Source organism: Lissotriton vulgaris, chromosome 7, assembly GCF_964263255.1.
Source record: "Lissotriton vulgaris chromosome 7, aLisVul1.2, whole genome shotgun sequence".
Classification (NCBI taxonomy): domain Eukaryota; kingdom Metazoa; phylum Chordata; class Amphibia; order Caudata; family Salamandridae; genus Lissotriton; species Lissotriton vulgaris.
The window spans coordinates 140,573,264-140,598,304 of record NC_141695.1 but is presented as its reverse complement, the minus strand read 5'-3'; positions in this window follow the sequence as shown (position 1 = coordinate 140,598,304).

Below are 25,041 nucleotides of genomic sequence, written 5' to 3'. Positions count from 1 at the left end.
TTTCCTCTGTGCCCAATTGTCCTGCTCGTTCCCAGGAGGCCACCTGGCCCTGCGGATGCTGTTTATTGCCCCCATACAGTAGGAAGCTTCCCCCATCAAAGGATCCACAATTGATCAAAGCCCCCAGCCCATGAGATCTGATTATCCCCATGCATTCCGGGAATCGGCGGAATGCCCAGCTGTGCGACAATCATCACCTGTTGTGACCGGGGTGGGGACTTCTACTGTGAATGTGTGTGGGAACGGGCTTGAAGCGGGGATTCCGAGGATGTCTTTTCGTACATCAAAGTATTGACAAAGATGTGTTTTATGCAATAAAGCAATAAACTTGTGTATAAGAGGCCAGGCCTCAGAGATGCAGTTAGAGCACCACGAGAAGATACCCGGTTGTCTGAGTTGACGTGTTCTGTTCCGTCGGAATAAACTTCTGTTTCCTGCCTTCCAGTCTCCAGCGCCTGCCTCTTTGTTTGAAAGATTCGAGTGGTATGAGAGGCGGTTAGCGCCGGGCAATACTTACAAGGGTTCTCGATCAACATCGGCCCTACCCTTTTTTTTCTAGAGACGGACCTGATCTCTTTCCGGATCTTGGCAATCTTCTTGGCAGGAAGAAGGAGAAGACATTTCACGGTGTCTAGAGTGAAACCAAGGAATTCTATGGTCTTGCAGGGAGAGAGAATGGACTTCTCTCTGTTGATGACGAATCCTAGACTCTCTATTAAATTCATGGAAGTTTTCAGATCTCTTAGGAGGTCTGAATGGGATTGGGACATGATAAGAATATCGTCCAGGTAGAGGATGAGACGGATACCCCTTTCTCTTAGAATTGTAACAATAGACTTCATGATCTTGGTAAAACACCAAGGGGCAGAAGAGAGGCCGAAGGGTAGAGCTTGAAACTGGAATAGATGTTCCTTCCAAGCAAATTGAAGGAAAGCTTGGTGTTCTTTGTACATAGGGATGGTGAAGTAGGCATCCTTTAAATCCAACTTGACTAACCAATCTCCTTCGAGAAGGAGATCCCTTAGAAGGTGGATACCCTCCATTTTGAAATGACGATAAACCAGAAATGTGTTGAATTCACGAAGGTTTATTACGGGTCTCCACCCTTTGTCCTTTTTCTGAACAAGAAAAAGTGTGCTTATGAATCTTGCATCAAACCAGGGAACCTCCACTATTGCGCCCTTTTTGAGCATAGAAATAATTTCTTCCTCCACGATCTTTTCTTGATCCTCTGAAAGGACAAAGGGTTGGGGTAAACGCGTTTGGAAGGGGACCTGTAAAAAGTCTATCTTGAAGCCCATAACGGTTTCTAGATTCCATGGATCTTGGGTGATTGAATCCCAAACATGATAACACTGTTTTAGTCTGCCCCCTACTATGGGAGGGAAAGAAGAACAAGGAGTAGTACTTACTTGTAGAATTGGAGGTGTTGGGAGTACCACGACCTCTTGAACCTCGGTTTCTTGGACCTCTTCCTCTTCGGGGAAGAAGGGTTGTCTAGGGGGGTAGAAGCCCCTTCCAGTTCCTCTGAATGACGAGTAGGGTCGTTGGTTGCCCCGGCCGGAAGAGCGACCCCTTCTCCCGGCCTGATGAAAAAGGTTGGTGTTAAACACCCGTCTTAGGTTGTTTTGTGCCCTGTCAAGAGCAGTGAAGGTAGACAGATATTTACCAATCACCTTGATTATATCCTCCCCGAAAAGAAGGCCTTTAGGGTTTTGGGAGGGTTCCCTCTCTGCTATGTCTCCTAATTTTGGGTTAATTTTGTTTAAAATGGATCTTCTCCTTTCAACGTTTAAACTGGAATTAGCGTTGCCAAGGAGAACAACGGCTCTTTGGCTCCACCCTCGAATGAGATCAACATTTAAAGGTGTAGAGGAGAGGTGGGACTGTTCAGCCATGTCCAAGATTCTAACAAGTGGTCCTAAGACATCTAAAAGGCGGTCGTGACAGCCTTTAAGAGCTCTCTCCAGGCCTTTTCTAGGGCTCGCCCTAACTTAAATAGGAATTTGATAAGGTCTGGATCTAGGTTTTGAGTCTGACAGACCTTCTCCTCAATAGTAGGTCTGGGAGATTCAGATCTCATGGTGTTTCTAGTATCTCTACCTAGAAGGTTCCTTAACCAACGTGTTACGAACTGGGAAACATGTTCCTGCGGGAACCACTTCGAACTATTAGGGCGTGAGATATTTAGGGGAGAGAACATCTCTTCTCCGATAGGGTTAAGAATAGTATTTTTAGAGTCCGGCGCCGGATCAGGTTGAGAATTAAAGTCATGTTGGACCTCATCTAGGTCAAAGACGAATTCGTCGGAGGAATCTCTGGAGGAGTCGCCATCATAAGAGGAGAAAGAGGAGTCAAAACCAATATTCTTTTTTTGGTTAGCACTACTGCAAAGCGTGCCGCGAGGGACACCGTTTATATTTGTGCCACCATGGGCACCGATCAAGGGAGTGTCCCGAGGGACATCATGTTCAAGTGAGGCGCAGTGGCCTCCCATCCAAACTGAGGTGCTAGGACCTTCCGTACTGTGAGAGGCGCTAGGGCCTGTAGTGCTTTCACAATGTTTCATCTTTTTGGACCTCTTACTGTGTATAGAGGGGAGATCTAGGAAATCACACGGTCTCTTAGAGGACATGACTTCCTTCAGGGATGACATCATACAGGATTTAATCTCCTGTTGAAGGAATCTCTTAAGTGAATGGTCAATAGGCGCAGGTGAGCTTGCAGTAGCATCATCTGAATCAATGTCGGACATGGTGTATTAAAGACCCCAGAGGGTATTATGTGATTTAAATCAAGGAAAATGAAACAATGTTATTAATAAAGTTTAAATATTATAAACTCCTCCTCTCTCTCTTTTTAAAAGAAATTTATTTTACATTTAAACTTAGAGTCTAAAAACTTGTTTTTCTTTTATATATTACATATGTAAGGGGGGGAGGTAAGGTAAGTTCAGTAAGAAGGTAAGAAGTCAAGGACTGTGAATAGGGAATTAATATTCCTGTTATTGTTATTAATAAATTGGGATTTGTGGGAAAAAACAAGGCTAGAATTGTGGAAAATGGTAAATGCGCGACCACGAAGAAGGCAGACAGAGTATCTCCGGCGGCTGAAGCAGAGCAACTGACAAGTTTTGAAGGATCGCTCGAGCTCAGCCGTCGGAGAAAGAGGAAAGACACTTGGGAAACGAGGCACGCAACGCAGGTGTTGCTAATGTCCGTTCCTTTCATTTGAAGCCTACTAAGACCCAAGGAAACGCGAGGCAGACGAAATGGGAGCGGAGATAAGGCAAAAACGCCGAGAATGTCGGTAAAATAACTGCGCAATCACGCGCTAGAGGGGGATAACGAAGAGGTCATGCTCAGGGTGGGGGGGGACAACCATAAATTGGAAGTCCATAGGGAGGTGGGGGGGGTGGGATGGGGAAGCCAGCGCCACCCACGGGCAGAGGGTAAGGGTTTAAACCATGGCGAGAAACACAAGGCAATAATGTTAGATAAAAGAGCTATGAATAGCGTTAAAGGACGAAAAGAAAACGCTATAGAACCAAGAAAATAATTTAAATTGGCATGAAAAAGATTTAAATTAGCATAATACACAAAATATAAGCCTTAAGCCTAAAATAAAGGAGAAGTAAGTAGTAGTGACTTATCTGCTGGTGAGCCGCTTTTAAAAGAGGCAGATCATCCCCTGGATACATCCTTTGTTCACTGTTGTGTAAACTCTAGAACTTTATCCTTTATGATGTAGTGCGGCTGCTGTGAGTTGCTATTAAAGGATAATGATAATGTAGCTCCGGTCTTGTAATGAAATACATCTGCATTGCGCCTTGGTCCAAGGATCAGGGGGATTCTGGGAAGAAAAACGTTGGGGGTCGACACATGCCATACCTAGCTGGACTCCCCTGGGTGTCTCTTTTTCAGAAATGTGTGGGTTTGGTAGGTTTCCCAGGATGGCCGCCGTGCCCGGGGCCAAAAATCCCAGGTGCCCCCCATTGCAAAACCAGATTGTTTTGTGATAGGTAATTTAGATGCCTTCTCAATACGTTTTAGGTCCTTGCCTGCCATTGACACTTAACCCACCCACGCAAGTGAGGTACCATTTTTTTGGAAGACCTGGAGGAACTATGGGTCGCAGGAAATATATGGATCCATGCAGATTCCTGAACTTTCCCTCGAAGAAGTTAGAGAAAAATTTGATTTTTCAGCTAAATTTGACCTTTGCAGGGGGTTCTGGGTAGCAAAACATTAGTTGGCCCACACAAGTCAACCTCGCTGGACTCCCCGGGTGTCTAGTTTACAGAAATGTGTGGGTTCTGTAGGTTTTCAAAGATGGCTGCCAAGCCCTGGGCAAAAAAGCCTGGTGACCCCCCTTGCAAAACCAGGTTGTTTTGTGCCAGGTAATTTTGATGTCTCCTCAATACGTTTTGGGCCCTTGCCTATCGAGGGTACTTGAACCACGCGAGTGAGGTATAATTTTTATCAGGAGACCTGGGGGAATGCTTGGTTGTAGGAAATTTGCGGATCCAAGCAGATTCCAGAACTTTCTATCACAGAAATATGAGGAAAATATGGTTGTTTTTTTTACAATTTTGAGGTTTGCGAGGGATTCTGGTTAAAAGAACCGGGTGACAGCCAGACAAGTAACCCCATCCTGGATTTCCCTGGGTGTCTAGTTTAAAAAAATTTATAGGTTTGCTATGTTTTCCTAGGTGCTGACAAAGCTAGCGTTCAAAATCTACAGCTAGGCACTTTTAAAAAAAAAGGGTCCGTTTTCACTGTAAAGATGTAGTGTGTCTACGTTGCGTTTTGGTCTGTTTCCTGTCACAGGCACTAGGCCTACCCACACAAGTGAGGTACCATTTTTATCGGAAGACTTTGGGAAATGAGCAGTGGGTGGAATTTTGTGATTCCAGGCAGATCCCAGAATTTACCATCACAGAAATGTGAGGAAAAAATGTTTTTTAAAACTAAGTTTGAGGTTTGCAAGGGATTCTGGGTAACAGAACCTGGCTTGCTAGGTTTCCCTATGTGGTGGCTGAGCTAGGGCCCAAAATCCACAGGTAGGCACATTGTTAAAAGCAAGGCTGTGCCTAGTGGGCTTTCTGCCGCTCTAGGGGAGGTTATCGGGGGTAGGTTGCCCAGATATGCCCCCAAGGGGGCAGAAAGACTGTGGAAATTAGTTAGGAGGGTGGGGGCATTGGTATTCCCTTTCTGGGCAGCCCCCTTGAGTAAAAAAGGCAGCGTAATTGCTGGCGACTAGTGTGCTCTCTGACGCCCCCTGGGGGGCAGATCAAGGTCTACTGACCCAATCCGTCTCCTGGGGGCAGAAAGACTGTGGAATTTTTGGGGGCATTGGCATGCCCATTCTGGGCAGGCCCACCCTTACGAATATTAAAAATTAAAATCCCTGGTGCCTTGTTGACTTTCTGCAGATCAGGGGTTACTGCTGCCATCTGCCTCCAGGGGGGTGGGGGAGGGGAGGGCAGAAAGACTGTGGAATTTTGGGGGATCAGTGGGGGCATTGGCATGCCCATTCTGGGCAGGCCCTACCCCTACGTATATTAAAAATAAAAATCCCTGGTGCCTAGTGGGCTTTCTGCCCCCCTGGGGGGCAGATAAGGGGCTATTGCCCCATTTGCCTCCGGGGGGGCGGAAAGACTGTACCATTTTTTGGAGGGTTGGGGCATTGGCATGCCCATTCTGGGCAGCTCCCACCCCAACGTATAAAAAAAACTCTTGTGCCTAGTGGGCTTTCTGCCCCCTGGGGTGGCAGATCAGGGGCTATTGCCCCCATCTGCCTCCTGGGAGGTGCAGACAATCTTTTGCATTCCTTGGGGGGTAGGGTGGGGGCATTGGTTTGCCCATTCTGGGCAGCCCCCAAACCTGGCCTGTAGAAAAACAATCCATGGTCTAGGGTGATTCCTGCCCCCCTCCCCCAGGTGGCAGATTGGGGGCTACTGCCCCAATCAGCTCCCCGGGGGGGCAGAAAGACTGTTTGAGCCCAAAATGCATGGGGGAGCAAAGGCCCTCATCCAAGGGGGCGCTTCCCCCTCCCTGGTGCTAGTGGGTGGATCCCTGCTTGTGGATTGCCCTCCTGGGGTGATCCCCAAGCAGGCATCGACTAGGAAAGGGTACCAATGGAAAGGAGAGATTCTCCCCTTTCCAACAATACCTCTCTCATCTGTTTCGGTGCTCGGGGGCTGAGATATCCTCACAAGCATGGAAACTGTGAAACTGAAACTAAGTTTCAGTTTTGTTTTCGTTCAATGACCATAGCCCGCCATGTGCGCGATCATCATTGCAAGGAAATCCAAGAATAGACCTGGGGAGGCTGTGGAAGCTCTTCCCCAACTCCCCTGGCAAAAAAAACAGGAAATCCCACAGCTGTCTGAAACAGAGGGATTTTCTGACCATGTGCTCATGACAGAATAGTTCTGTCATGAGAACAGGAGCATGAACACCCAAAGGGTTACCATACTTCACTTGGAGAATTTGTGTATAGACCGTGATTAATAAAGGTCTATGCAACATTTATAAATTAATATGACAAGAGAATTGTGTCCCATTGTGAGATTAAATAAATTGGAAAGTGTGTGTATATTGTAGTGATGATTCTGGAGCCGGGTTGAGTAGATCAAGTTTATTGGTAGGCTACACAGTTGTGGAGTCAGGAGCATAGACTCTACTGAAGCCACCACCCATTTAACTGCACTTGACTTAAATACCAACATTTTCAGAACTCTCTAATGCTGACCCAAGCAACCTTAGAACATGAACAGAGAATGGTTCTTCATGACACATACCTTAACAAAGGGCCACATGAAACAGCAGCATACTTTGTTAGTGCCAAATTAAAAGGGAGAGGCCCAAACCAATGGACCAGGTGCCAACACAAACGTGTGAAATAAATTTGTCCCTTAAACTAGTTTCAACAACCACTCAAACTTCCTTACTCTCTGCTTTCAATACCCTCAACCTTTGAGAAATATCTCCCTCTATTATACATGAAAGCCCATTGCAAATGTGACTCCAAGCATATATTGTAAAATTATCAAAAATGTAATACTTCATTAATGAAGATTATATAAAAGTGTCATAAAAAACAATGTGTTACACCGGAAATGATAAAAACAATTATATTAAAAACAAATTACACAAAAATAGACAAATTTCAGTGAATCAATGCGAAATCATCAGGCTACATTAATCCTTTAGCATCTTGAGCACCACGCCAAGCCACTGTTAGCAAATGACTGTTCATAAGTTCATCGGGTTTAATACAAAAAACAATTGTGTCTACGCGTTTCGGTGTGTTTGCTTGATTTTTTCACTACCTTTCTCAAGACAAAACACTTTCTCTTTTCTTGTCCCGTGTATAAAAAATTATTATTGTTGAAAACAATCTAAAAAACATAAAAAGTTCAGATCACTATCTTGTCCCCACAGTTCTTCATTGCTACTTTTTGTAGATAACCATTGGAAAACATTATTTTAAACCATTAACACAACCTGATTGGCAAAATCTGTACATACCCCTCCATTATCACTTTTTCTAAGGAGAAAGCACCTTAATTAATGCCAAACCAAACACCCCTGGATCCCACATTTATAATGTCCTCCTGTAGTTAAAGTCTAGTGAAAGCAGAAGTCAGTATTCCACTTCTCAATTTAACTCCTTGTACATCTTATTTTTCACTGTTATTCCACATTTAATCCTGTATTCATTCTTACATCATTCTTCATCCACTTGCAAGGAAAAGCCAATTTCCTGTGCTTCTCATACTCCCGATGGGTAACTGGAAAGATCAATTAAATAAAATTAATTTAAATTAATATACTGTGCATCATATTATATTAACATAAATAAATCATGTGCTTTTACATCTTTTCTCTTGTTAAGCCAGTAGTACTGTCCTACTAACTTTGAGAGGGCGTAGGAACATGGCCACAAGGTGTATTTAACATGGAGCATCGTCTTAGTAAACCTTGAAAATAATAGTATAAATTCGGCGCATTATTGGGTAATCTGCTTTTAGAAATCTGTCTCTTTAAAAGAGCACTGCAGCTGGGTATTATGAAGGAGTGTTTAACTGAAGGGAGGCAGTGAAAATCGAACGGGACAGGATGGGTGAGGATATGTGAAGGGTTCACTGATGAAATTAAAGGGTAATGTTGTTTGCGCTTAGGCGTATTCATGAAACCTGAATGTTTTATATCACCACAGTATATGAGATGATGATTATGGGGCCCTTTGAGAATAGTTAGTAGGACAGTACTACTGGCTTAACAAGAGAAAAGATGTAAAAGCACATGATTTATTTATGTTAATATAATATGATGCACAGTATATTAATTTAAATTAATTTTATTTAATTGATCTTTCCAGTTACGCCTGACGAAGGGCCCACAGAGGCCCGAAATGCATTGGGTTTTTAAATAAACTGCTTCAGATGAAATTGGCGTTTTTAAGAATTCTTGAATGAAGAGGCACGGATGGCCCATCAGGAGTATGAGAAGCACAGGAAATTGGCTTTTCCTTGCAAGTGGATGAAGAATGATGTAAGAATGAATACAGGATTAAATGTGGAATAACAGTGAAAAATAAGATGTACAAGGAGTTAAATTGAGAAGTGGAATACTGACTTCTGCTTTCACTATAGCTACAGTGCCGAGGCTAGGGGTACTACTCAGTACCCCTTTGTTACCATGTTTTATCCTTGCGTGTCTTCAGGGCTGGGCACGTCGCCATCGAGCACGCTTGGATGAGTTAAGGAACATGACAATTTGAGCATAAAATAGGTGTGCAACCAACTCCTTTATGAACAAACATTTTAATGCCAAAGTGCATTTTGTTCTGGGTCCACCCACCCGGAGATCTTCTAGGGAGATTATTTAGTGTACATTGAACCCCATAGAGATGAGTCAACCAGCCCCGGCCCTTGCTCTTAAAAATTGCTCTAAGTCACAGTTTATCAGCTCCACAACAGAGTTAACCTCAGGCCGATAAGGAGGCGAGAAATGCACCCCCATCAAATTCATCGAATCTCAATAAGCCTTAGAGGCATAAGCCAGACTTTGGTCAAGAGGAAAGTGCCACAGGCATAAGTCCTGACAAAGACATGCAAATCTTTTGTAACAGCATGCGCGTCAGAACAGCCCTGCAGTAAAACCCAGAGGAACCTCGTGCACGAATCCACTGCAACCCAAATTAATTTGAAAGCATTATCTGATGTTAAAGGACCGCAGTGATCAAGATAAATACAACCAAACGGTTGATTGAAAAGGAAAAGTGGAGTATGTGCGGGCGTGAAAAGTAGAAGGTTTAATCTGTTGACAAATGTAAAAGGATAGAACATAGTTCCGGTTTTGTTGGTATAAACCGCACCACCAATAACGTTGCTGTAAAAGAGAACTTGTGGCCGTCGAGGGGAATTGCAGGACCCTTAGGTATCAACCGAAGGTGAGCTCAATGAACTCAGAGGATGAATATGCCACTGTGAATCCCCATGTCTTGTCAAATTTAGGCAATGTGCGATTTGTCCCCTCAGTGATCCTTTCCATCCACACCACCTCCCACATTCTGTGCAGCCAATCCAATTTAGTCGGGATGTCATCCGTGCCCCTTTTTTGCAGGGAGAACCTGCTTGGCTGCCCCAGTGCTAGAGTGATCGCCCTACCCCTACAGGACCGGCGGGATTAAGTGAGAGGATTGGGTAGCTCCAGCAGAATGTAAATAGGGAATCTAGAGAGTTCTGTCTGATATATGTGATCCACTAAGGGCAAAATAGTTTTCCAGAATGCTTGTATCTTAGGGCAATACCATAGGATATGGGACAGTGTACCCTCTTGCCCGCATTCGCTCCAACAGAGATCACTGCTGCAAGGCTTCCACTTGGCGACCCGCGCCGGGTTCTAATACCAATAGTGCACAATTGTTTAGAGCATTTCCTTCCCTGATGTACTACACAATGATGCCCCGGCCCTGTGAATAATGTCCGCCCACTCTGTGAGTGAGAACTTCTGACGCAGCTCCGATTCCCACCAGCGCTGCACTGGGGATTTAGCCTGAATCTTTGACTTGTTGAGAAAACCATAGATATCGGACAGGAGGCATTTGTTTGAGATGCGGGTAATGTACCAAAGCTCAAATTTTGTGAGGAGCCGACCTGCATGTAGACGGACCCTGGGCTGTGTGACCCAGTGGTGCAACGCTAAATACTGCCGATATGCTTCCTTTGGGATCCCATAGTGAGTTACCACCTGGGGAAACTCCAGGATACCCCGCTAGTCAAAGAGGTTGCCTATACGTTTACAGTTTGTTTCTTGCCACTCCATGTAGGCGTTCCCTACGAGAGCCGGGGGGAAATCCGGGTTTCCAATGATAGGGGTCAAGGGTGACAGAGCCGAGGACAACTGACTTCTACTGGACCCTGTCCCAGACATTCATAGTAGCACGCAGGACCGGGGAGATGTACATGCCCTGCAGGCGGTGACGCAGAGTGAGCCAGAGGACCTTCCAAATGTGGATCCCTGCCACACTCCTATCCTTGAAGCCCAAATGTTTTTCTGACTCTAGTTGGTAACATTCAATTATCATCCAGCACAATTCCGACGCATCATAGTAGCGACCGAGATGTGGGACTCCGAGACCCCCTTCGTCCTGCCTCAAGTACGTGAGGTGACGAGCATTGCTAGATTTCTTTCCTTCCCAAATGAAGCTGTTGATGAGTTGCTGCATGTGAGCCACCGTCGTAGATGGTGGACATAAGGGGAGCGTCTGCATAATGTAGAGCAGAAAGGGTAGGATCATCATTTTGACAGCGGCTATCTAGCCCAGCCATGAGAGGGCATGTTTCTTCCAATTGTTCAGTTCATGGCAAACATAGGCAAGTGCCTCCGAATAGTTCACCTGGGCAGTCTTCACAGTGGTTGGCAAAACCCAGAGCCCCAAGTAGGTGATATCGCTAGTGTAGGAGACTAGGATCAGCTTCTTATAGTTATCCCCACTTTTAGCTGATGTTTAACCGTTTTCGACTTAGTCTGGCTAGTATTCAGCTATTCAGGACCCCAGCCTAGCTGTTTTCTCTTATAAACTGATTGCATGCACTTTAGGTACACTCCAGATTGGATTCTGGGGTACCCTTATAAGTCCCCAGTATATGGTATACTATATAGCCAGGGCATAGGTACCCCAGAGGCCTCCCAGGGGCTGCTGCATGTATTATGCCACCCCTGAGAGGCCACTCGAATTGACACCACAGGTCTGCTACTGCAACTTGTGTAAGGTGGTGCATGAACCCCTTCTTTAAGTATAGATTCACTAAATCTACCTTATCACTGCACATATATACCTATCAGTCACCCCATGGCAGGCCTCATAAATCCTGAAGGCAGGGTGCTGGGTTTTATGTGGGAGGGGGCCCATGCATGAGCAGGGCCCCTCTGCAACCTTCGGAATCTATTCTCCAGGGTTGTTCTGTGATGCAGCCATAACATATACTCTTAAGTGCATTATAACCTTGAGGTAAATGCTAACTTTAAAATGGCTGCACAGAAAACTGTTGTGTTTGGTGTCAAACACCTTGTAATCATACCTCCACACCAGTAACTGGTGTGGGAGGTATGATTTCACCCTCCTAGAGGGAGAAACGTGACAGCACTGGTATACCCGGTACCAGCTTTCTCGACCCTGGCATCACAAGATGGATGCTGCCAGTCACAGACACGAGTCTGCCCTCCTGCTGCTGGACGAAACTCTGGCAGGGGAATCTGAACAATAGGATTCCTGTCACAGGGAGTTGTAACTTCATGCCAGACAGGCTTTAGTGTATTGGGGCTGGGTGGGTACACTCTGAGAGTGCCTTGATGTCTGCACCGGGGGCACATTTGGTGTCCCTGTGCATAGTCCAGCTCAAACCGGTTTCAGGGGCTCTCAGCCCCTGCTCTGGTGTGAAACTAGACAAAGGACATGGGTGTAGCCACCCCTCTGTCCTGACCCTCCCATAGGTGGGTCCCCAGAGTTTGTCCCACCCCTTCCTTGAGGAAGGCGCGGGGTACCGACGGACAGAGCGGTGCTCCATTTCTGTACCTGAGCTGTTGCCGGGTGAGGTGGAGAGTCCATTCCCCAGAACTTGGGTGATATGATTTTATACACAACATTCACTTCAAGATGAGCAGTAGCACTTCCTTTACAACTAGGTCCTGATGAAGCAAACTGGTATCCTTTGAACCTAATACTGCAGAAGCATGTCGACCAATTAAAATTTCAGTAGTTATTTGTTACCACTACTTGCACTGTCTTTTAACCTTGGGTGAGGGTAGGAACATAATAAACTCTTTTTTCCACTCCCTCAACCCAATATTAACTTCCTCACTTTCACACGCCACAGCGAGCACTTAATGCACTGCGTTTTGTTCTGTTTATGCCCCCTGATACCATCACAATAGTCTATCTACACACCCTACATTCCTTCACACTCGATTAGGTCACAATCCACCTAATCCTAAGTGGTTCGCTCCACTTCCTTCTGGTGAAGGATCCCAAGTGATGTAGGGCGGTACAGGACGGGTATCTGATGGGAACAATTTTTCACTAAGAATACTTTGGATTCTGGGATTGTGTTCTCTAAAAAACACACTTACAGTTGTCTAGATAGCTGCTTTACTTTTCTGTTGACCCATTGTTACACGTTGTTTTTTTCAGTAGTTGTAGGGACTGTAACAATGTTAGGTCAGTAAATATGTCCCACCCATGCCCCCCTCGTGTTTTATTATAAAGTAGGAACCCATGACTACAGGACATTAGATTAACCTGAATGAAACTCTGCTATAGAAACCAAATACTTCAATGATCTACACGGCGCTAGATGACTGAAGAATCTCCCTTGGAGTAAAGGAGTTACTCCCCTGTTTAGCAGGCACCAAAGACGTATCTGACCAGTTTGCAACTCTGAAGCTCCTGAGGACTCTGAAGACTTTTGCAATACAGGAGGTGGGTTTCCAAGCCTCCCTGAAGTCGACTAGTGTGCTCAGCAAACCTGAGCCCCATATTCCACATGGGGACCATGCAACCCAAACCCCTGGGCACCGTGTCCATTTGCAGAAGCACTGGAAGAGTGAACACGGTGGTGAGCAGTGACCATCTTCCCTCTGGGCCGGTCACCCCACACACCGTGCGCACTCCCCGTAAGTGAGCCTGTTCCCGCCTAGTGCCGCCACTGCTCGCAGCTGTACTCGGCCCTCAACCGCCGGAGCTACTTCCGCCGCATTTGCATTTTGTACTCCTGCTAACCTCGCATTTTGCCTCCGTGTATCTCTGCTTTGCTCTCCCCTCTTGTTGTGCTGCACTTTGCCCCCATGTAACCTTTGCTTTGCTCTGTGACTCTCCTCCTGCTCTCCCCTTTTGTTGTGCTGAATTTCACCTCTGTGTTTGCGCCGCCTTGCTCTCTGTGACTCTCCCCCTCCTCCTCCCTTGTTGTTGTGCCCGGCCCCTGCCGCGTCATCCCATACGTATTTTTACTTCTGCATACTTGCTTTCTTTGCCGTGTGTGTAAAGTTTTCCGCTGTGTTACCCTTCGTCCGCTGTTTACCCCTTGTTTGCTGTGCCCAGTCCCTGCCGCGTTTCCCGCCACCTCCCCGCCGCTGCCCCCCCTGCGGCCCGCCCCATTCCCTAGCTCGTCCTTCCCATTCGCCACCTTGCTCCCGGCTACAAGATCATCCGAAGGGACCGCATCAACCACACCGGAGGAGGCATCGCCATCGTCCACAGGAACACCATTCGCATCACGACCAACACCGACGACACCCTCGCAACCGCCGAGCACCTGCACTTTCAGGTCCACATCAACCCCAAGACCACCCTCAGAGGCACCCTCATCTACAGACCCCCGGGACAACGCACACAATTCAGTGAAGACATCGCCGACTTTATCAGCCCGCACGCCCTCTGCTCCGCTGACTACATCCTCCTCTGGGACCTCAACTTCCACCTGGAGAACAACAACGACCGCAACACCACCACCCTGCTGGACAACCTCGCCAACCTGGGACTCAAGCAGCTGGTGACCACCCCCACCCACTACGCCGGACACACACTCGACCCCGTCTTCTCATCCAGCAAGGACATCGCCTTCAGCCACGCCACCGGACTCCACTGGACGGACCACAGCTGCGTCCACTTCAGCTTCGGAAGGACCACGATCCACCACCACCAGCAACAGGTTGCACGCAGGAGCTGGAACAAGATCACAGCCGACCAGCTTGCGACCTCCCTGAGCATGAACCCTCCCACCAGCACAACGAACCCCAGCCAGGCGGCCACCAACCTCACGAAGTGGATCAGCGACTGCGCAGATGAGTTCGCCCCCCTGAGGACCCCGCCTAGCAGACCCGGTAGCAAGAAAGCCCCATGGTTCACCGACGAACTCAAGAGCTCCAAGAAGAACTGCCGAGCCCTCGAGAGAACCTGCGCAGAGACCCAACACCGGACAACATGACTGCCCTCAAGCTCGCCACCCGAAAACACCACCAACTGATCCACGCCACCAAGAAAACTGCATTCAAGGAACGACTGGACAACAACGCACACACCACAGCAAGGAACTCTTCAACATCGTCAAAGAGCTCTCCAACCCCAAAGCCGGAAACAACGACATCACCCCTTCGCAAGACCTCTGCAACTCCCTTGCCTCCTACTTCCACAACAAGATCGCGGACATACACAATAGCTTCAGCACTCAACCGACGAACGCCACGACCGAACCACCGCCCCCCACCACCACCCTCCACGCCTGGACTCCGATCAGCACCGAAGACACCGTCCGCACGATGAACTCCATCCACTCCGGATCTCCGACCAATCCCTGCCCTCACCACGTCTTCAACAAGGCCGACGCTGTCATCGCACCCCACCTGCGGGACATCATCAACACCTCCTTCGACACCGCTACCTTCCCGGAGAGCTGGAAGCACGCCGAACTCAGCGCCCTACTCAAGAAGCCATCGGCCGACCCCACCGACCTCAAGAACTACCGCCCCATCTCGCTGCTCCCGTTTCCTGCAAAAGTCATCGAGAAGAACGTCAACAAGCAGCTGGCCGCCTTCCTCGAGACGAACAGATCCCTCGACCCCTCGCAGTCTGGCTTCCGGGCCAACCACAGCACCAAGACCGCCCTGATCGCAGCCACCGATGACATCCGAGCGCTGATCGACAACAGAGAAACAGCGGCCCTCATCCTCCTTGACCTCTCCGCAGCCTTCGACACTGTCTGCCACCGTACCCCAGTACAACGCCTCAGCAACGTCGGAGTCCAGGAGAAGGCACTGGAGTGGATCATCTCCTTCCTCGCCGGAAGGACACAGAGAGTCCGCCTCCCTCCGTTCAGATCTGAAGCCACCGAAGTCATCTGCGGCGTTCCTCAAGGCTCCTCGCTCAGTCCAATCCTCTTCAACGTCTACATGAGCCCCCTCGCAGACATCGCACGCCAGCACAACCTCAACATCATCTCCTACGCCGACGACACCCAGCTGATCCTCTCCCTCACCAACGACCCCGCCACCGCCAGAGCCAACCTTCATGAAGGGATAAAAGAAGTAGCCGAATGGATGAAGAACAGCCGCCTGAAACTGAACTCGGACAAGACGGAAGACCTCATCCTGGGATCCTCACCCGCCGCTTGGGACGACTCCTGGTGGCCCCCCGCCCTAGGCAGCGCACCCAAACCAACAGACCACGCATGCAAACTTGGCTTCATCCTGGACTCCTCCCTCTCCATGTCCAGACAAGTCAACGCCGTCTCCTCGTCGTGCTTCAACATCCTGCGCATGCTACGTAAGATCTTCCGGTGGATCCCCACCGAGACCAGGAAGACGGTCACCCAGGCCCTCGTCACCAGCCGTCTGGACTACGGCAACTCCCTCTATGCCGGAACCACCGCCAAACTCCAGAAGAGACTCCAGCGGATCCAGAACGCCTCAGCACGACTCATCCTGGACATCCCCCGTCGCAGCCACATCTCCGGACACCTGAGAGACCTGCACTGGCTCCCGGTCAACAAGAGAATCACCTTCCGTCTCCTCACCCACGCACACAAAGCCCTACACAACCAAGGCCCAGGATACCTCAACAGCCGCCTCAACTTCTACGCTCCCAAACGCCAGCTTTGATAGACCAGCCACGCCCTCGCCGCCGTCCCCCGCATCCGAAGAGCCACCACAGAGGGACGGTCCTTCTCCTACCTCGCCGCCAAGACATGGAACTCCCTCCCCACCCACCTCCGCCTGACCCAGGACCACTTCACCTTCAGGAAGCAACTCAAGACCTGGCTGTTCGAGCAGTAGCGGACCCCCCCCCCCAGCGCCTTGAGACCCTCTGGGTGAGTAGTGCGCTATTTAAATGCGATGATTAATTGATTACGGCAACCCCTGAAGCTGTACTTTAGGCTACTCATAGTCCAGACCCTGAGCAGTGGTCCCACCAAAGATTACCAACCTACACTCCACGAGTGTTCCATGGGCTGGTATTTTGTGATTACTCTCGAGGTCCCTTCGCGATCCCTGGGTCCCTGTGAAGGCAACTTTAACTTTGATGGGCATACCTGATTGTCCCAGACGAGCCCTGACTCTCCATCGCTTGGGGAGTCCCCAGGACCTTGCTGGTCCACACCGAAGCATCTTTTCTCTGACCGCATGGGTTGCAGTTGCCAAGGTTTGTTGGTTTTAATCCAGACACTGACCCTTCAGCACTCAACATCCTTTGTCGGACACCTCACCTGCGGACTTTGGTCATCATCAACGTCTCATGGTCCCCGTGGCTGCAGAGTCAAGCTTTACCTGTTCTCACCTGAAACACCAGACATCGTGGGCATTCGTCAACGGAGCCCCTGGTCACAGGCAAGTGACCCAGACTCTGTCCACTCTGCTCAGGGTTCTTATCAGCTTCGATCTAGGCTTTGATCACACCGGGCACTTTTCCTCTTCATGGCAGCAGCCCTTTGCAGCATCTTGCCATTGAAAACTACAAAGTTCCTGACACCATTTGACACCTATGCACCCGGCTTCCCTGGGTTAGGTAACACAAGTACTCCGGTGCTCACATGGGTACTGGCCTTAGAACCTTCTAAGTCTGAAAGGGTTTGCTCAAAGTCCTCTCCTAAGTGTCCTCAATCTTTAAAATTGCAACCACGACTTTCCCATAGGATTGTACGGAGCTCGTGGCTGTGTTCTCACACTGTACATGTTCCCGTGGGTACCCTGTGTCACTACCCTTGGTGGTTCCTTAGGGTCCCAGCGATTTTAAGTGCTCTAGGCACTGTCTAGTCAAGTCATGGTTGTTATACCACTTTCTTAGTATATGGTTCGGTGTCCCCTTGGAGCCCGCTGTGTTATTTACAGTTGTTCTAGTATTGTAATATTGTGTGCCTTGTTCTCTAATCTCATAAAGAGGTTAGTAGAGAGTGTTTAGAAATAAATACATATAGTTTATATATCTATATATATACCTTGTGTGGTTCTCCTTTAATTTGGTCATTCAGGACTTATAGACTGGTAAAACAAGCTACTTTACATTCCTTCGAGACTTAGCCTGAAGGCTGCTCTCTATAGCTACCACTAGGATAGCTTTAAATAAAGGTTGTCTTTAACCTAATCATCAATACCGGTTGTTTGGACTGGTACAGGGTGCCCACTATAACTAGTGGACAGCATATACCAGGCCAACCTCTCACATTGGTGTGCAGTGGTTGGGTTTCAAGCTTGCTATTGTTTTACTTGTTAATCTCATTGAGTGACTGCTTGAAAACCACTAAAGGTACTTAGGTACATATAAATCATGTCTAGAATAAAGTAAGTTCTACTGGAGGAGTTGGGCAAGTCAAGGATCTAGCACACCCTTTCTCCAACTCAAGAGAGTTTAGTAGTTCCCATTAAGTTAGGTAGGTGTCTACACCACACAGCAGTAGTATGTCTTTTAGTGCACAAGCCAGTGGCTCCTTGCTTGCTAGGTATGGCCATCTCTCATTTCAAGAATTGAGAAATATGTGTGCATCCAGAAGGGTGAAGACAGGGAAAAACCCAAATACTCAACGCCTCATAGAGGTTTTGCATTTAGATGACCTCAGAAAGACCCAGGGTCTGATGAGGCAAGCAGGTTGTGTGGGCCAGTGGAGGAGGAAAGGCCAGGAAGTAAAAACATCAAGGACCTAGACTCTGAAGCTGAAAGGAGGATCATGATGAATCTAACTGGGATAATCCAATTCTTCCTAGGGATGGAGGAAAAGGCACAAGGGGTCCTCTCTTCACTCCACTAGGTAGAGATAGCAGTGTTCCAATAAGATCTGCATCTCCTTCTCAGGAGTCTAATCATTTTGGTGTATCTGTAGGGACCTCCGTTTCTCATTGGGCCTCTCAGAGAAGAGAGTCCTCTTATGATAGAAAGTGCCAACTGCTTGACTTTGAGAGAGCTAAGCTCAGAATCAAAGAGAGCAATTGGCCTTAGACAGGGAATCCCTGGAGCTTCAGAAAGCTTCTAAGAAGTTGGGGCTAGAGCCCTATGGTGGCAGCAACAGTGGAGAACATACTCATGACCATAGGAGCCTGAACAAGATTGTCCGTCCCTATCAGAGTGGGGATGACATCCACAAATGGATAATGGTACTTGAGAGGGCCTGTAAAGTACAGAGGGTCCCTCAGGAGCAGTGGGCAGCAATCATGTGGCTCTCCTTTGCAGACAAAGGTATAGACAAGCTCCTCACTGTTAAAGAAGAGGTGGCTGATAATTACAAAGTCTTGAAGAGTGGTCTGATTCATGAGTTTGGATTAACCACTGAGCAATACAGAATTAAATTCAGAGATACCCACAAGGCACAGACTCAAGACTGGGTTAACTTTGTGGATTGTGCTACTAAGGATCTGGAAGGCTGGTTACTTGGCAGTAAAATGTGTGATTTATAAAGGATTGTACAATTTAATTATGAGGGAGCAGATCCTTAATAATTGTCAAAATCAGTTGTTCCATCAGTACCTGGTGGATTCTGATCTGACCTCTCCCCAACAATTGGGTCAGAAGACATACAAATGGGTCAGAACTAGGGTGAGGCAAAAGGTTCAGAACCAAGGTGGTGACTCCAAGAAGCAAGATTCAAAGCCCTCAAACAAGGGTGGGGAAAAGAGAAAGACCAGATGTCTTCTCAAGGGCCCCAAAAATCTTCTACTGGTGGGGAGTCACAATTTAACAAGGGAAAATACAAGCAGAAACTATGGTGCCAAATCTGTAAACAGAAGACCCATTGGACAAGTGACTGCAACAAGTCCAAGGACTCAACGTCCACCATCACTGCCCCAAGGCAACTGTTCCCCCTAGTTCAGCTCCAAGTGGTGGTACTCAGAATAAGAGTGTAGTAGAGTTAACCCTGGGATCTGAGGTGGACTCTGGCCTAGTCCGAGTTCCAACTCAGGCTGCACTGATCTGCGATGGAGGCATGGATATGGGCTCCTTATTTGTTAGCCCCAGTAATCTGGGCAAATACAGACAGCAGCCTTTGATAAATGGAAAAGAGGCATTGGCATTCAGGGACACAGGAGCAAGTGTCACAATGGTGACAAAAGATCTTGTGGCTTCAGAGCAAATCATACTTGGTGAGATGTACCAAGTGACCAATGCTGGCAATGTCAGGACAGACCATTCCTTGGCAGTTGTTAATTTCACCTGAGGAGGGGTAACTGGCCCTAAGAAGGTTGTGGTAAGTGTAGGCCTCCCAGTTGAATGCTTATTGGGCAATGATTTAGACAGCTCCGGCTGAAGTAGAGCTCAAGACTCATGCAGAAATGTTGGGCATCCCTGGAGACGTGTTTGCTATGACCAGGCCACAGGCAAAAATGTCTTCCACTGAAAAGGCCCTGGTTCCTGGAGAAATGGACCAGGCCCCTTCCAAGAAAAGGAGGAGTAGGGGTAGGGCAGTGTCTTCCCCCGACTCAGAGTCCAGTCTCTTGAGGGAGATGATCTTAGTCCTGAAGAAGGAACTATACCAGAGGAGCTTAAGCCTGATCAGGTTGAGTTCTTGGGGACAGGGGGCCCTTCCAGGCCCGATCTGAGCCAGGAGCAATTGAGCTGCTCTTCCTTTGAACCCCTCAGACAACAAGCTGTTGCTGAGGCTGCTGAGGGTGCTAGTGGGTCCATAGGATCTACTGGGATGATGGACTCCTTTACTCAGAGAGTTGAGACCCCAAGCCTTGTGCAGCCAGGAGGTTGGTTATACCTCTGACGGTTACCTCTGACGGTTAGGGGCTTCCTATTGACACTAACACATGACATCCCATTAGCAGGGCACCTAGGCCAAAACAAGACTTGAGACAGAAAGGTCCCTCACTTTTATTGGCCTCACATGTCTGAAAACACCAAGGAGTTTTGTCGCTCCTGTGTCACTTGTCAATCCAGTGGTAAGGCAGGTGGTACCACAAAGGCCCCCCTAATACCACTACCTGTGGTGGGGGTTCCCTTTGAGAGGGTTGGGATTGATATAGTTGGTCCCATGGATCCTCAGATTGCATATGGGCACAGATTTATACTGGTGGTGGTGGACCATACCACTTGGGGGCATAGTTAAGAAACAACCAAAATGTTGTAGTAGTATAAGTATCTTTATTCCTGAAGAGCATAGGTGGATGCAACCAGCTTCTCATTTACCTTGTAACTGATCTCTCTAGCGGCACACATCGAACCAGAATCACTCATTGATAATAAACATTCTGTCAACTAGGTTGCAACCAGATTGACGTGCAACCTAGTTGCCAAGCAACAACACAACACTTCCCACTCTGTGCAATAACAAAAATAAATAAGTAGTACAATCATCAAAAGGAAACTTACAAAAGAGAGGGAAAAATTAAAAGAAGAAAATAAAATAAAACAACTATCTGTTATTCAATACATAATCTTTAAGCTTCAGGCGTATCTGATGTTCAAAGCCTCGCAATTTGCCTAGACTATAACTAAAAACTGAGGGAAACCTTTTCCTCATGTCTTCCCCCAAAGAAGACCCTTTGTCAATAATCAAAACCTGCTCCTTACTGTCGGGATTCAGGATAATATGTAGTAATTTCCGGTCTAGCCAACCTAAAACAGGTGGACCATTCTTTGCAACATATAGTTTCCCACGACTGTGTCTACCTTTGAACTAAAAAATGAACCACCTGTAACCATTGAGATCCATTTTATCACCCCCTTACCTTCAAGGTGAACGTCTGGTTCCAACAGATGTTCACCCACCCTATCAACAAATTTACTTTTCCAAAGTTTCTCCTCAATGATAGTGTAAGGAGAGACAGAATCGGCAATGTTATCGACATTCACGCCCCAAATAATCATATTACAAACTGGCTTGTTGGTGCAGGCTACACAATCAATATTCAACATCATGTTGCTTCTGAAATCAGTAGCTAAGTCCTCGTTTAAAAGCATATCATTGACCTCAGGAGTAGAGTTATCTACAATATCCGTGTGGTCAATCATATCAATAACACATTTGACTTTCAGATTTCTCCTTTTACATACTTTATGAAAATGACCCACTAAACTACAATTGAAACATTTCTGCTTAATAGCAGGACAACTCTTACTATGGGCCAGATGATTCAAACTGCCACATCTGTAGCACCTGGCATGTTCCTTAGTAACAGAAGCTTCATCTTTGAATCTGAAGGAACCTTTACCATGGTCATTAGATGCATTAATTTTACCAACTAATGCTGTTTCATGGTTATCTTTCTGTAAGGTTGTGGCGCAGCAACTTGAAATTTCCGCTTTCCTCACAATGGCAAGTATATCATTCAATGGAGCATTACCATTGATGCATAACCTATCTTGAATTATAGGATTTGAAGTGTGTCTAACGACTTGATCCCTGATCAGATCATCATGCAAGACTCCAAAGTTACAATCAAGGGCTAATCTTTTCAATTCAGAAACATAGTTGTCAATGGTTTCAGATTTAGCTTGTTTCCTTTGAAAAAATTGAAACCTGGTGACTCCAATACATACTTTTGGTTTAAAATAGTTGTTGAACCATGTTAATGCAATATCAAAAACGTTAAAATCTTCAGAAATTATAATTTTAGTCACTTGGGGCCAGATGTAGGTATCCAAATACCGGTCGGAAACGGCCGAAAATACCGAATTTCGGCCGTTTCCGACCGGTATTTGGATATTGAGATGTAGGGGCATGTTAAATTACAGAATCGGTAATTTTACCGAATTTGTAATTTTTCCGATTCTTTAAAATACTGATTTGGTAAAATTACTGATTCTGTAATTCAACATGTAGGTAGCACTGTAATCAGTGCTACAAGGGTTTAAGAATTCGTTATTTACCACCAACTATAAGATGGTGGTAAATAATGAAAACCCTTCAAAAAGCATTTTTTTTGCTTTAAAAAACGTGCCATGTTGCACCCATGCATAACTGAGGGGGGCAACAGGGTGTCAAAGTGACACCCTGTCCCCCTAGCAAATTTGGTAATTTTACCGAATCGGTATTCAATGGCAATTACAGAATCGGTAAATACCGATTCGGTAATTACCGAATCATTCCGATTCGGTAATTTCAAAAGTGAAATTACCTACATCCCATTTACCTATTTTTAAATACCGAATCGGTATGATTCGGTATTTAAGAGTAGCTAAATCGAGATTACCCACATCTTGCCCTAAATGAAATGCCTTAAGACCCATAGGACCAAGAGCATGTAAAGGCAATCTTTTTTATTTTGATCAGGAGCCATTTTTTTTCAGTTCACAAAGTAGGCTTTCCTTTCGGACCGCTTGAGGGGAGGTTCCACACCAGAACACCAAAAAAGGCAGAGGAGCCGAAATACAGAAATTCGTAGTGTTGATTGAAACAGCATTTGAACCCTCAGAAGTCATCTTAATGGTACAAGGTAAAAATATAAAAATGACAGAGGTATGGTTGAAAATTGTGCAGTTCCAAAAATAATATAGATAACAAAAGTATAGTTAAAATCCAAGGTTAGACTTGAATTCAGTTGCAGTTCAATACATTTTTGATGACATATTGCGCAGATCGTTAATGGTGCATAATGTGTGCATAAATGTTACAAATTAAATTCCCAATTGCCAATGAATAGAGTACCTAGCTTGTCCAGTGAAGCGGTGATGAAAATTTCTTACAAAACCAACTTCAGACTGAGTCAACCAGGTAAAATTGCTCCGTACTACGTTGCTAGGCAACGATAACAAACTTCTGTGAAATCCAATATGGCTGACTCATGTTTGCATGTAGAGTGGTCTGCGTGATGACGTTACTTCGTTGATGATGATGAATGCTCATGCGGAAGACGTCATAATCACTACAGGCTGCGCTGCGATGAAGTCAGGTAAGCGGTGCGGGTAGAATCTTCCGTTGCTTTTGAAAGATGCAGCCGAAAGCGTAGTATCTTATTAGCTTCAAAAATTACCAGACACCACTAACCTTGATAACATAAGCAGGGACTTGCCAAAACAGGAATCCTCTCTTCTAACGTCCGGTAGAATCAATCCCACGTAGAAAATCAGCAACACTGCTCTGGATGCCAAAAATCAGATTTATACAAAAATGTATAAAATGTCGCTTGCACGTGTAGGTTCATCACTCTTCAGGAAGAATCCTCGTCGCCAGTGAAGAAACTACCAAAATGTTGTAGTAGTTTAAGTATCTTTATTCCTGAAGAGCATAGGTGGATGCAACCAGCTACTCCTCCACATCGTAACCGATCTCTCTAGCGGCACACATCGAACCAGAATCACTCATTGATAATAAACATTCTGTCAACTAGGTTGCCACCAGATTCACGTGCAACCAAGCAACAACACAACACATATGTATCAAAAACCGTTATTGCAAGTTTCAAATAGCGATTTTTAGAGAATCGCTATTTGAGAATCGCAAAACGGGATGTAATAGAAAATTCACAAATATTTTGCGATTCCTTGGCATTCCTTAATTGCGATTAGCAAACTGCGAATCACAATTAAGGAATACCTTCCTTTTAATTCCAATTGGCTCGAAGGCCCATAGGAATGAATGGGAAGACATTCTCAATTTGCGATTCGCAATTAGAGAATCGCAAATTGAGAATGCAATTTCAAGGGTGCCAGGGTGTCAAAAGGACACCCTGTTTCACCCTTGAACTATGTCTGTGTGCACATGTGGGGCACATATATGCCCTAAGGGCATGTATGTGTGGCACATGGCACTTTGAAAAAAGCAAAAAAGTGCTTTTTTCAAAGAATTAGCAAATTACCGCCAACTGTCAGTTCGTTGTAATTTGTGATTTCTTATGCCAAATTCGCAAAACTTAGGCGCTTTCTACATTGCATTTAAGGAATCATAATTTGCGATTGCATGGGCATTAGGGACAGGGGGAAGAGAGAGATCCACTCCATGGCCTGGTCTCACAGAATCCTGATGGTGGTACAGAAGATGGTGTAGCCTTGGCAGGCAGCCTCACTGACCAGCAACAAACTGGTTGCAGAAAAGTTCTACAACCATTTAGACATATGTTCTCACTGACTCCAAGTCAGACTACCTGGGGCACTCATGAAGTGGACACTGGGGACATTCTGCCTGTTAATAATAAGATTTATAGGCAACCTGACCATGTCAGGGACTGCATCAGAACTGAAGTTCTCACACCCAGAATGGTAAGAGAGAGGTGAGGTTTTGTGTTCACTACAGGGGTCTCAATGCAGTCACTAGGACTGATGCTCATCCAATTCCTAGGGCAGATGAGCTACTTTGGCCTCAGCCAGGTTTCTGAGCACATTTGACCTGACAGCGGGCTACTGGCAGATTAGATTAGCTGAAGATGCAAAACTCAAAACAGCATTTTCAACTCCTAGTGGGCACTACCAATTGTGGTGATGCCCTTTGGTCTGAAGAATGCACCTGCCACTTTTCAAAGGTTGGTGAACAAAGTCCTTACTGGCCTGAAAGCCTATAGTGCATCATATCTAGATGATATTGCTGTCTTTAGCACCACCTGGGAGGAT